Here is a 13,904-nt window from a genome sequence, read left to right on the forward strand (position 1 = left end):
CATGACCAAATTTCGCCAATGTCAGACACGAGGCGAGCATGGTCTTGTTGGTTGTGCATTTAGACCTGTGCCGCTAGAACCTCATTATAGCCCATCGGTAATCCTCGAACATGGGGCAGGGTCGCCACACCGGAGCTAGGTGTAGCTTCCTCATTGCCCCAATTGGTATCTTGTACCTTCATCGTCGACTATCATTGTACCAGAATCGAGCCGGATTGTCACGCCCGTATTTTCTAAGGATAGAAAATACGGTTGATCGCGACTAGGGGATGATTAAAGAAGCGGGGAAGAAAGGGGGAAACACACATCTTTGACCAAAATATTTAAATAATTGAAATAACTTAGAAAACAACATAGTATCATTTCAACAAAGTACCAATTCTAAGAAATAAAGACTAGAAAGTAGACAATTTTGAAAAGAGTTAGGTTCTCAATACTAAAACAATTTTGAAGAAAAGACACCTAGCGGAAGCGTTCAAGACACGGAAAATGCCGAGTATGAAGACACGACATATCTAACAATATTAAGCCAAACATAAATAATCCATGAATTCTGCTCAACATCCTCCACACCCGTCGTCGCTCAATCTGCACATTAAGAAAAACAAATATGCAGGGCTGAGTACTTGATGCACTCAGTGGACACATGCCAAATCAGTTTGTCAAGCCATACCGAGTGATCTTGGGGGTTTTAAATGAAAAGAACCCAAGTCACTAAAAAGCATTTTCACATAAAGTTCGGTTGCAACCATCTTCCATCCACATCACCATCACCATATCTGAACATACATGACAAGGAACGTGGCCACGAATCAAGTCACTAGACCGGCCAACTCCAAAGAGATAGCGCACGATCTACTGTGTGTACACTAGTCCGAGCAGGGTTTGCGGCCCTACTGGGACCCGAATTCGATTAAACATACATGGCATAGCCACTTCAGATAGGTTCATTCAAACACAAAACATGGCAAGACAAACAAATTTTCACCTCCTTTCACATAAAATAGTATTTAGGACATAGTCCTTATTTAAAACGAAAGCCCACCTCAAAAGCTTAGCTCCTCCACCAACTTCCTGTCCCAACCTCAACAACGTGCAAAAGTTCACCCTTTTTTTTAAAAACATGATATGCAAAAAATCAGGCTTTGCTAAATAATTTAATTAAAGACAATGCATGCATCCTATGTGGGTGTGAAAAATTTATCCATCGTACATAAATAATAAAACAGACTCATCAATCAAACACAAAACCCAATGGTGGCCGACATACTTGAACTCTCGGTTATTACTAAAAAAAATAGACCAAGCGACTAAATTCTAAATCCCATAAATATAAGGTTCTCATATTTTCATGATTTAATTCATCGCCAAATAAACGGCCCGAAATAATTAATTAAACCCCCAAACTAAGCAAGTACTGTTAAATTGGCCGAAACGAAATTCGATTGCAATTAGCAAACAATTCACTGGCCTAAACAAATCATATGCCAAAAGAATAAAGTACATACATACTATACTCCCAATCAAACTCACGTACAACTTCCTACACAACTCCATACACCATACTACCAAACCACCTAAACAATTAAACTGGTCCACTTCTAGACAAATGCCCCAGTAAGCCTATTATACAAAGAATTTAGTTAGAGGCCCAATTCATGAAATTAAAGTGGCCCATTACATAAATGAAACTAAAGAAAATGACAAGTAAATAAAAGGGTAAAAAGTATACTCCTTGTCACCACCATCGTATCTCTCTCATAAATCTCAAAAAGAACAGACAACCTCAACGGCACAACTCGTCTCTCTCTCATCTCTAACTCCTCTCAATTTTCATCTCAAATTCCCAAATCAGAAACAGCAAGCTCATCTCCCTTCCTATCTACTATCTTAAAAAATTAAGGAAAACATCCATAGCTACTGTCACTGCCCCTTCGTCGCCGCTAAGCTCCAACCGGCTCAGCATCCGTCCTCGGCGGCGCCGCTACCCACAACTGGTAAGTCCCTCTTTGTTTTCCCCAAAATTTAGAAATTCTATTTGTTTGATTTCACTTATTAATGGGCAGAGGTATCTCACAGAATTTAGGTTGAAAAGAGATATAAAATGGCAACTTCTAAAGCATCAAAGATCGGAGCTTTAGGCGGAAAAAAAAAAATATCCTTCAACAAGTTTCAAGAAATTCAAGACTAAATCTTTTCTAGCCGTGAACTACTATGAATATATATAACTATGATGTGAAATGCAGAGAATTTCAGGAATTTGTATAAATACCTTCGGAAGAGAAAATTGTCTAGTCAGGAGAATTGATTTCATGATAAGTCTCGGTTTCTCCTCTCAAACTGTGATATTGAGAATTTTGATTATGGAACCAAAGTATGGAGATTTTTCATATTCAATGGAATAAGGAGAATTTACCTTTGTGGAAGAAGATAAGAAAATAACAGCAGATTGGATGTTGAACTCACGGTATTTGCGATTTCTTTTCTCAGATTTTGGATGGAAGAATGGGTGAGGAAGAGATGGCTGCGTGAGTTAAAAATAAGGAGAGGAAAATCAGTTGGAGATTTTGAGGGAAGATGGAGATATGGCAAAACCGTGTGGGAGAAGTTGGGAGAATTATTTGACCAAAAATTTGACTGCAGAAAAGAATTTATTTTATTGGGCTTCCCAACAAAAAAAGGGGCTAGAACAAGATTGATAAAGTAATAGGCCCATATATTTAAGTCAGAACATAGGTTAAATTGTTGTGTCTTTATTTTAGTACTTTGGTGTTATTCCGAGGACTTGTCAACGACTGCCCATTTTTCTAATCAACGAATCTCACGTCAATCTCGTCGACTATTTTCACCACACGATTAACCAACAACAATTCGAGCATTCACTATTTCCAATCGTAACCAAACAAAACGAAGACGGTATTTTAATCAAGGTCTATCACTCACTCATTCTCAAAACAAAACTAATCGCGAAAGGTACTAAAAGACGGGTGTTACAATCTACCCACCTTCACAAAAATTTCGTCCCGAAATTTGCTTAGATTATTCGAACAGTTCCGGGTACTTCTCCTTCATCTTGTCTTCTAGATCCCACGTAGCTTCCTCAACACCATGATTTCTCCACCGAACCTTCACTGAAGCAATAGACTTGTTTCTTAACTCTTGAACCTTCCGATCTAGAATAGCTTCAGGCTTCTCTTCATAACTCAAATTCAGATTCAAGATCATCATCTCCTATTGATGAATTATGTGGCTAGGGTTGAACACATACTTCCTCAAATTCTGACACATGGAAGACATCGTGCACATTCCCAAAGCATGGTGGTAATGCCAATCTATACGCTACGGGACCTACTCTATCAAGAATCTCATACGGTCCAATAAATCGTGGTCTCAACTTGCCCTTCACACCGAACCGAGTTATCCCTTTAGACGAAGCTACTTTTAGAAAGACTTTATCACCTGTTTCGAACTGTAGATCAGTTCTTCGAACATCAGCATACGATTTCTGTCGATCCTGAGCTTCCTTGATCCTCTCACGGATTTGTCGGACAATCTCTATCATTTCTTCCACGGAATCAGGTCCAAGGACTCTTCTCACCCACTTCATCCCAATAAAGTGGAGATCTACATTTCTTCCCATACAATGCCTCATACGGGGCCATGTTAATAGTCGCCTGGTAACTATTGTTGTAAGCGAACTCTATTAGTGGCAATACTTCCTCCCATCCTACTCCTCGATCTAGCACTACAGCTCTCAACATGTCCTCCAAAGTTTGTATCGTCCTCTCTGTTTGTCCATCAGTCTGCGGGTGGAACGCAGTACTGAAATTCAACTTGGTGCATAACTCTCGCTGTAGGCTCATCCAAAATCTAGATGTAAACTTCGAATCACGATCACATGTAATTGTCACCGGTATTCCATGTAAGCGTATGATCTCTCGCACATACATCTTGGACAACTTATTAGCTCCATAAGTATCACGAACCGGTACAAAGTGGGCAGATTTGGTGAGACGATCAATAATCACCCAAATAACCGTGTTTCCTCGTTGAGATCTCGGTAATCCTGTCACGATGTCTATTGCAACATGCTCCCCTTTCCATTCCGGAATCTCTAGTGGTTGCAGTCTCCCTTAGGGTCGTTGATGTAGGGCTTTCACTTGTTGACATGCTAGACACCTCTCCACAAATGCCGCAACATGCTTTTTCATGCCATTCTACCAAAACTGTCTCTTCAAATCTTGATATATCTTGGTACTCCCGGGATGCGCAGTATATGGTGTTTCATGCGCTTCCCTCATGATTTCATTCCTAAGTTCTTCGTCTTTAGGCACACACAACCTTCCCTTGTAGGTGAGGGCATTATCCGCCTCCTCGTGAAAATTTTCTTGTTCTCCTGCCCTCACTCCCGAACGGATTTTCTCTAGTAGAGTATCGCATCTTTGAGCCTCGACAATTCTAGCTCTTAGGTCAGGTTCCATCACCAAGGTGGCGATCCTTCCTTGTACTGTCTTGGGCGCTCTCACAACTTCCAATTGCATCCTACTGAACTCTTGTATCAAGTGCTCTTCATTTGTGAGAAAAGTGGCTAATTGAGGTTGAGACTTTCTACTTAGGGCATCAGCCACTACGTTCGCCTTTCCTGGGTGGTAGTTTATGTTACAATCGTAATCCTTCACCAACTCGAGCTATCTACGTTGGCGCATGTCAAAATCCTTTTGTTCAAAAAGTACTTGAGGCTTTTATGGTCTCTGTATATATCTCATACCGAACTCCACAAAGATGGTGTCTCCAAATCTTCAAAGCATGTACAACTGCGGCCAACTCCAAGTCATGCGTCGGGTAGTTCAACTCATGTGGCCTCAACTGCCTTGATGCATACGCAACCACTTTCCCATTCTGCATAAGTACACATCCCAGTCCAACCATCGATGCATCAGTATATACCACATAGTTAGTGTCGGGCTCTGGCACAGCGAGAATCGGTACGGTGGTCAACTTCTTCTTCAACAACTGGAAACTCGCCTCACATTCCGGTGTCCAATTCACTTTGACTCACTTCTTCAATTGTTGAGTCATTGGCCTTGCTATCTTTGAAAATCCCTCGATGAATCTCCGATAATATCCCGCTAGTTCTAAGAAACTCCGAATCTCATTTGGTATAGTCGGTGACTTCCATTGTTGTACCGCTTCTACCTTTGCAGGGTTCATTCGAATTCCATCCGCGGTCACTATGTGTCCAAGGAAATTCACTTCCTTAAGCCAAAACTCGCATTTGCTGAACTTAGCATAGAGATTCTCTGCCCTTAACGTCTCCAAGGTAGTCCTCAAATGCTCTTCATGTTCCTCCTTGTTCTTTGAGTAGATAAGTACATCATCTATGAAGACTAGGACGAACTTGTCCAAGTATGGATGAAACACACGATTCATAAGGTCCATAAATACAGCCGGGGCATTTGTTAATCCGAAAGGCATCACTATAAACTCATAGTGGCCGTACCTAGTTCGGAAAGCCGTCTTGGGTACATCTTCTCGTCAGACTCTAGTTGATGGTATTCAGATGTCAAATCCATTTTCACAAGGATATCAGCTCCTCGAAGCTGATTAAATAAATCATCTATTCTCGATAGTGGAAACGTGTTCTAAAGTGTCATCTCGTTCAGCTCTCGATAATTTGTACACATCTCAGCGTTCCGTCATTCTTCTTCGGAAATAGTATTGGTGCACCCCATGCTGGCACACTGAATTTGATGAAGCCCAGGTCTTACAGTTCTTGCAGTTGCATCGTGAGTTCTTCCAACTCCTTAGTCATCATTTTGTATGTTATCTTAAGTACTTAGGGTTGATCTTGGCTCCAAGTCAATTGTAAACTACGGTTGTCGATTTGTCACGAAAGGTACTCCAACATGAGTTTCCAACATATCATTAAATATTTCTTCCAACATTCCTTCCATTTTCTTCGTATGCGAAAAATCGTATAATAATGTTACTAACTCTTTACTTGGGTTGAGGAGGTATTGGGGCTACCACGCGTTCTTTCTTTCGATTGCTTTTCCTACTTTACATATCTCGTCTAGGACGTTTCTCTCTTAGTTGATGGTATTTACCTTGTTAGCATACTCGTATTTTTGCCATGATTGTCGTATTGTAGTAGTGATATTTAAATACTCCATTCCTCGTGATTCACTTAGTTTTATTCATCATCCTCATATCTATCGATCAACTAGTTTCATATAGATCACTACACCGTACAAGATAATTAGGCCTATGTGCCTAAAATTTTCCTTAACATTAGGTTCTCCAATATCATTATCTATGTACATAACATGACATTCAATTTCTAGATCGCTACAAGCGGTTCGTAAATTCGAAATATTCCTCATCTCGTACTATTTGTCATGTCTATACTTCTGGTTGATGTATCATTTCAGCGCGTGTCTGTCTATAAAAATTTATTTCCCACATGTATCTCAAAAGATCAAGCTTTTGCCTTTCCTTACAGTGTTGCATCAAGAACTCAGAATACGTATCAAGAACTCAAAATTTAATCAAACAGTCTTAACTTGGATATGGACCGATTTCAAATTATAACAACACAGCTAAAAATGTCCTTAAATTAGAAGAGTTCCAGAATCACTCAACGAAACAATAATTACAATTTCAGCTCGACTTTTGTTTTGAATCTTAGCACTAACTTGCAACAATTGGTTTGGGTCATCCCAACGGAGCTTGAAAGATCATAAGATAGGTCACGAAAATTGGATGGAATTGAAATAAATCTCAATTCCTGAAATAGGCTACTAAACAAGATAATTCAGTTGTCCGACCAAATCTGAATGATCTATACATCAATGGATAATGATCCCAACATATCATGGCTAGAAACAATCAGTTGCATGAGGATTTACAAACGTAGGGAGTTGCCACGAAGCAACACTAATCATGGCTCAACAAAATTCATAATATGGAATAATGATATCACACCAATGGGTTCATAAGTTTGTGAAAGGCAGCCATAGTCAAGAGGACTTTTGAAAAAATAACTGGTTAAATCTGTTAAGGGAAAGTACAAAATGTAGGTCGTAACCTCGTTTTGCAGAAAGAAAAGTTCTAATATGGAGACGATACATGTATTGGGACTGGACCAAAAAGAATTTCACTTCTATAAGAAAGAACTTGTCACATACATGGTTACAAAATGAAAAGCTGAATAAAAGTTCGAAGAATAATATCCCATAGAAAACATGTATGAGAGACGTGGCCATAGTGAAAGACATAATTACAACATGTATGAGAGACGTGACCATAGTGAAAGACATAATTACAAGTACTTTAGGAATAGAGAGTTCAATGGCGGAGGCTCACAAAGTCAAAATATTGTCCTTATGAATGATGAGTTATAAAGGCTACAATCAATCCAGGTGTCCAAAGTTATAAAGGCAAATGCCAATTTCCAAGAACTGAAAGTGAGTTATGACTCAATGGAGGAAAAAAAATAATGGGCATTACTTGCAATTATGAGTCAAAGAAAGTGTTAAATGGACAAGGGCTCACGGTTATTCGAAAGGTCCCGAAGAAGAACTTCTTAAAATCCAAGTAAGTACTGTTGATTAAAATCGTTCGTTCTAGCTATTAAGGTCGCACCCCCTCATTCATCTCTCACAAGCCGAAACATGGTAACATCGTTCTAAGAAACTGTGGATTCCAAGTTGAGATTCTTCGTGCTGTTACCACCAATAACGATGATCAGAATCCATATCTTCATAATATTCTTTGCAAGTCATAACAATCATTCTCTTAAAAACATTGTAATTATACTCCCGCTCTCAACATGCAATAACATCTGTTTTCGTCGCATCACCACTTTTGACATAAGATTGGGTTTAACTTATTAGATCGCATGTACAATTTTCCCCCCGTTGTAGGATTACATCATTTAACATCTCCTCTTGTCTCGAATATTTTCTCGTTCGGAACTTCTCTTCAATTTGCACACCTTTTCCTCTTGAACTCATTATCGTACGTAATGTCTCTTCGCATTCTCATTATTCTTATCGTTCCGAAAGACAATAGTGAATTTGTAATTATCCAAATAAGTTCGAATTCGCACCACATATTTCCATTTGTCCTATCACTCAGAAAAGTGATATTGCCGTTGTTACAACTAAGTTCGATATCGTTCGATCTAACAGACATTTCGGGCATTCTATGTTTGCATACAAAGTTCATAGCATCATACTTCCATTCTATCAACAAATTCACAATATACCTCATACCTCATACCTCATACTTCACTGTCCAACAAATTCACATTAAGAAAAACAAATATGCAGGGCTGAGTACTTGATGCACTCAGTGGACACATGCCAAATCAGTTTGTCAAGCCATACCGAGTGATCTTGGGGGTTTTAAATGAAAAGAACCCAAGTCACTAAAAAGCATTTTCACATAAAGTTCGGTTGCAACCATCTTCCATCCACATCACCATCACCATATCTGAACATACATGACAAGGAACGTGGCCACGAACCAAGTCACTAGACCGGCCAACTCCAAAGAGATAGCGCACGATCTACTGTGTGTACATTAGTCCGAGCAGGGTTTGCGGTCCTACTGGGACCCGAATTCGATTAAACATACATGGCATAGACACTTCAGATAGGTTCATTCAAACACAAAACATGGCAAGACAAACAAATTTTCACCTCCTTTCACATAAAATAGTATTTAGGACATAGTCCTTATTTAAAACGAAAGCCCACCTCAAAAGCTTAGCTCCTCCACCAACTTCCTGTCCCAACCTCAACAACGTGCAAAAGTTCACCCTTTTTTTTAAAAACATGATATGCAAAAAATCAGGCTTTGCTAAATAATTTAATTAAAGACAATGCATGCATCCTATGTGGGTGTGAAAAATTTATCCATCGTACATAAATAATAAAACAGACTCATCAATCAAACACAAAACCCAATGGTGGCCGACATACTTGAACTCTCGGTTATTACTAAAAAAAATAGACCAAGCGACTAAATTCTAAATCCCATAAATATAAGGTTCTCATATTTTCATGATTTAATTCATCGCCAAATAAACGGCCCGAAATAATTAATTAAACCCCCAAACTAAGCAAGTACTGTTAAATTGGCCGAAACGAAATTCGATTGCAATTAGCAAACAATTCACTGGCCTAAACAAATCATATGCCAAAAGAATAAAGTACATACATACTATACTCCCAATCAAACTCACGTACAACTTCCTACACAACTCCATACACCATACTACCAAACCACCTAAACAATTAAACTGGTCCACTTCTAGACAAATGCCCCAGTAAGCCTATTATACAAAGAATTTAGTTAGAGGCCCAATTCATGAAATTAAAGTGGCCCATTACATAAATGAAACTAAAGAAAATGACAAGTAAATAAAAGGGTAAAAAGTATACTCCTTGTCACCACCATCGTATCTCTCTCATAAATCTCAAAAAGAACAGACAACCTCAACGGCACAACTCGTCTCTCTCTCATCTCTAACTCCTCTCAATTTTCATCTCAAATTCCCAAATCAGAAACAGCAAGCTCATCTCCCTTCCTATCTACTATCTTAAAAAATTAAGGAAAACATCCATAGCTACTGTCACTGCCCCTTCGTCGCCGCTAAGCTCCAACCGGCTCAGCATCCGTCCTCGGCGGCGCCGCTACCCACAACTGGTAAGTCCCTCTTTGTTTTCCCCAAAATTTAGAAATTCTATTTGTTTGATTTCACTTATTAATGGGCAGAGGTATCTCACAGAATTTAGGTTGAAAAGAGATATAAAATGGCAACTTCTAAAGCATCAAAGATCGGAGCTTTAGGCGGAAAAAAAAAAATATCCTTCAACAAGTTTCAAGAAATTCAAGACTAAATCTTTTCTAGCCGTGAACTACTATGAATATATATAACTATGATGTGAAATGCAGAGAATTTCAGGAATTTGTATAAATACCTTCGGAAGAGAAAATTGTCTAGTCAGGAGAATTGATTTCATGATAAGTCTCGGTTTCTCCTCTCAAACTGTGATATTGAGAATTTTGATTATGGAACCAAAGTATGGAGATTTTTCATATTCAATGGAATAAGGAGAATTTACCTTTGTGGAAGAAGATAAGAAAATAACAGCAGATTGGATGTTGAACTCACGGTATTTGCGATTTCTTTTCTCAGATTTTGGATGGAAGAATGGGTGAGGAAGAGATGGCTGCGTGAGTTAAAAATAAGGAGAGGAAAATCAGTTGGAGATTTTGAGGGAAGATGGAGATATGGCAAAACCGTGTGGGAGAAGTTGGGAGAATTATTTGACCAAAAATTTGACTGCAGAAAAGAATTTATTTTATTGGGCTTCCCAACAAAAAAAGGGGCTAGAACAAGATTGATAAAGTAATAGGCCCATATATTTAAGTCAGAACATAGGTTAAATTGTTGTGTCTTTATTTTAGTACTTTGGTGTTATTCCGAGTACTTGTCAACGACTGCCCATTTTTCTAATCAACGAATCTCACGTCAATCTCGTCGACTATTTTCACCACACGATTAACCAACAACAATTCGAGCATTCACTATTTCCAATCGTAACCAAACAAAACGAAGATGGTATTTTAATCAAGGTCTATCACTCACTCATTCTCAAAACAAAACTAATCGCGAAAGGTACTAAAAGACGGGTGTTACACGGATCTTGCACTATTGCCCAACGCGCTTAGAGCACACCAAATGTCTGCTCCATATCCTTTCGTGCAGTCTCCTGCCGTTGAGCAAATAAAAGTTTCTTCGGTTGGGCAGGTGATCGTCTTCACAAAAATAGGCTACCTCGGGCATATGCCATCAGCCAAGTAGTACCCCATATGATGTTGGCGTCCATTTGCAATGAACTCGATGGTCAAGTCGTTGCCATTGCATTGCTAGGTGAAGAGATGCGATGTGTTCAGGGCGTTGATGTCGTTGTTTGATCCGGCCACACCGAAGTAAGCATGTTAGATCCAGAGCTGATGGTCAGTGATGGCTTTGAGGATCATCATCGGGTGGCTGCCCTTGTATCCACTAGTAAATTGGACCTTACATGTGTTCGGGTCATTCTTCCACTCCCAATGCATACAGTCTATGCTTCCTAGTATTCTAGGAAATCTGTGCACCCTCTCATGTAAGTTCATCATGGACTAGCAATCAGTAGTCGTGGGTAGGGATGTTAATTGGGCTAACCCACTTGGGTTGTCGATAGAGCTGGCAATTTTTGGCACGACACGAACCCGCACGAAATTAATGGATATGTGTCAAAGCTTATTGGGTTCGTGTCCTTATCGTGTAAACTTCGTGTCGTGTTCGTGTTACACGTTAAGAAATAATATTAATATATTATAATAGTATTATTATTTTATTTATTTTAAAATTTAAAATTTAAAATTTAAAATTTGAAATTTAATATTAGAAATAATATTAATATATTATAATATTATTATTATAGTGTCATTTATTGTGTTATGTCATATATGTGTTGTTATCGTGTCGTGTTGACCCGAAGTGGTTCGTGTCGTGTACGTGTCGGGTTCGTGTCTGAGGGTAGCGGGTTGTGTTCGTGTTCGTGTTTGGAGTTTTCTTAACGGGTCATGTTCGTGTTTGTTGTTATCGAGTCGTGTCGTTATCGTGTCGACACGATAACGACCCAACACGCACGATTTGCCACCCCTAGTTGTCGAGCTATTTGGGTGTGGATTATTCGGGTTGTGAATTTTCATTCCTAGCCCTAAATCTTCAGGTTTCGAGCTAACCACAGGCTATTCGGGTAAAAAATGATCTTATGTGTCACTACTTTTTATCCAATCTAATATTCTAACTTATATAAAAACATATTGTCGCAAATAGTAAGGTATTATCAAAGTGATCAAGAGAAAGAAAATAATAGCAATTGAAAATCGAAAACAAAATGCATAAACATATATCTTAATTAGTAGCACACCTGAATCTGACTACAATTAAATGGAAATCTTGTATTTCAAAGGAGTTGAAATTGTATTAAAAAAATTAATTCTTAGTAGTTAAAAAGGATAGTAGTATATATAGTAGTACGTCAAAAAATAAACTCTACGGAGTTGAATGACATTCTTCTACATCAATAGCTTTTGAAGCTTTAACCGGACCATTATCTCCTAGAGGAAGACATAATGTGGCGTTTAATATGAGTACATGTTAATAACATCTATATTTCATATCAATGCTATGTTTAATATTGATATTACCATATATATTTCATATAAGTATACATATCCAAAATTTTAATTATATTTTTTATTTTAAATGCTCAATCCATGGGCTAACCGGCCGTAACATCCATGATCCAAAACATACATCATTTTACATATTAAAATAGTTTTATTTATCATTACATTTTTTAGTATTATTTGCATAATAAATATTATATCTACATATATTACTTTAAGTATTAAATACTTAATTTAAGTGTATACATGTGTAATAATGTGAATGGATGTTCTTAAAACTATTATTTTTGAATATGTATATATACACGTGTTCTTAGTATATGTACATAAATAAGCAAGAGTTTGTTTAATTATGAATATAGATAGGAGCACTACTTACAACATGTTAATTTATAAACATTTGTATAATTAGTTTTACTAACTATGAGATATACATAAAAGTTTTATGCATGGATACGTGTAAGAATTTAGCAACTCTCATCATGATTTCTAATTTCAAGAATTATTGAAAATGCAACTTAGGCCAAATGGATACACATGACTATATATTATTAGTATTAGTATCATCATTCCTGCCGTAATATTTATAAGTTATTCTGAGTACAACACTAATTAGCATAAGAGAGTTGATCTCCTAAGCGACACTACTTGAGCGCCTTGTAGGCGACTATGCTGATATGGCAGTGTCACCATTAATTTTTTGAGTTTATATCACTCAATATTTTCTCTTTCCTCCCGTCTTATATTTTATTCACATTATAATGTTATTGCTTCCATCCTCTAATTCTCGTTCCTATCGACGCCATTGATGGAATATTTGCACTAGACCTTCCGTCTCTCAATTTTCTTATCACCAAATTTATTCGACTTAGTCAATCAATTTATTCACCATAGGATCAAAACTCTCCACAATTTAATGAATGGCATTTCTTCTTATAAATCTTGTCGAATGAGTACTTTTGCACATCGTCAATTGATTCTGCAATTATTTTTCTCACCAGATGAGTTTCTACAGTGCTTCTTGAAATTTTGTGAAACTGAAATCGATGTTGCATATATTTCATTATATGCTATTTATAAGAGGGATTTAGAAGAACGCCAAGAAAATTTAATAGTGAACTAGTTTTGAAATCCTTTCATTCTATATATTCGATTTGCAATCACAACCATGATATAACAGTTCTAGTTCAATCTAAAGTCTAAACTTAGGATCAAAACTCTCCACAATTTAATGAATGGCATTTCTTCTTATAAATCTTGTTGAATGAGTACTTTTGCACATCGTCAATTGATTCTGCAATTATTTTTCTCACCAGATGAGTTTCTACAGTGCTTCTTGAAATTTTGTGAAACTGAAATCGATGTTGCATATATTTCATTATATGCTATTTATAAGAGGGATTTAGAAGAACGCCAAGAAAATTTAATAGTGAACTAGTTTTGAAATCCTTTCATTCTATATATTCGATTTGCAATCACAACCATGATATAACAGTTCTAGTTCAATCTAAAGTCTAAACTCATTGAAATGGCTCAGATTAGGGGAATTTGATTTTATAAAGTGCCCAACAAAATTACAATTTGTAGATAATAGAGGAAAAACGTGAGGAAATGGATAGGGAAGAGCGAAGATGACAATGGATTTTTCA

The 13,904-nt window shown here is 37.5% G+C and overlaps 4 long non-coding RNA genes across 4 annotated transcripts; 2 read left to right on the forward strand and 2 right to left on the reverse strand.

Moving 5' to 3' along the window:
• Positions 1-309: 309 nt before the first annotated feature.
• LOC125204957 (uncharacterized) lies at positions 310-2,543 on the reverse strand. The gene is made up of 4 exons (XR_007173680.2): positions 2,417-2,543; positions 2,273-2,340; positions 1,046-1,108; positions 310-588 (listed from the first exon to the last, which is right to left on the reverse strand). It is a non-coding gene; the product is annotated as an uncharacterized LOC125204957 (long non-coding RNA).
• On the forward strand, positions 1,558-2,830 carry LOC148923433 (uncharacterized). The gene is made up of 2 exons (XR_016132291.1): positions 1,558-1,997; positions 2,491-2,830. It is a non-coding gene; the product is annotated as an uncharacterized LOC148923433 (long non-coding RNA).
• A 5,286-nt stretch (positions 2,831-8,116) lies between these two features.
• On the reverse strand, positions 8,117-10,260 carry LOC148923434 (uncharacterized). The gene is made up of 3 exons (XR_016132643.1): positions 10,134-10,260; positions 9,990-10,057; positions 8,117-8,825 (listed from the first exon to the last, which is right to left on the reverse strand). It is a non-coding gene; the product is annotated as an uncharacterized LOC148923434 (long non-coding RNA).
• Positions 9,275-10,547, forward strand: LOC125208222 (uncharacterized). Its single transcript, XR_007174073.2, has 2 exons — positions 9,275-9,714; positions 10,208-10,547. It is a non-coding gene; the product is annotated as an uncharacterized LOC125208222 (long non-coding RNA).
• Positions 10,548-13,904: the final 3,357 nt, after the last annotated feature.

Source organism: Salvia hispanica, chromosome 6 (assembly GCF_029641045.1).
Source record: "Salvia hispanica isolate PSC_SH4W2 chromosome 6, Shi_PSC_v1, whole genome shotgun sequence".
Classification (NCBI taxonomy): domain Eukaryota; kingdom Viridiplantae; phylum Streptophyta; class Magnoliopsida; order Lamiales; family Lamiaceae; genus Salvia; species Salvia hispanica.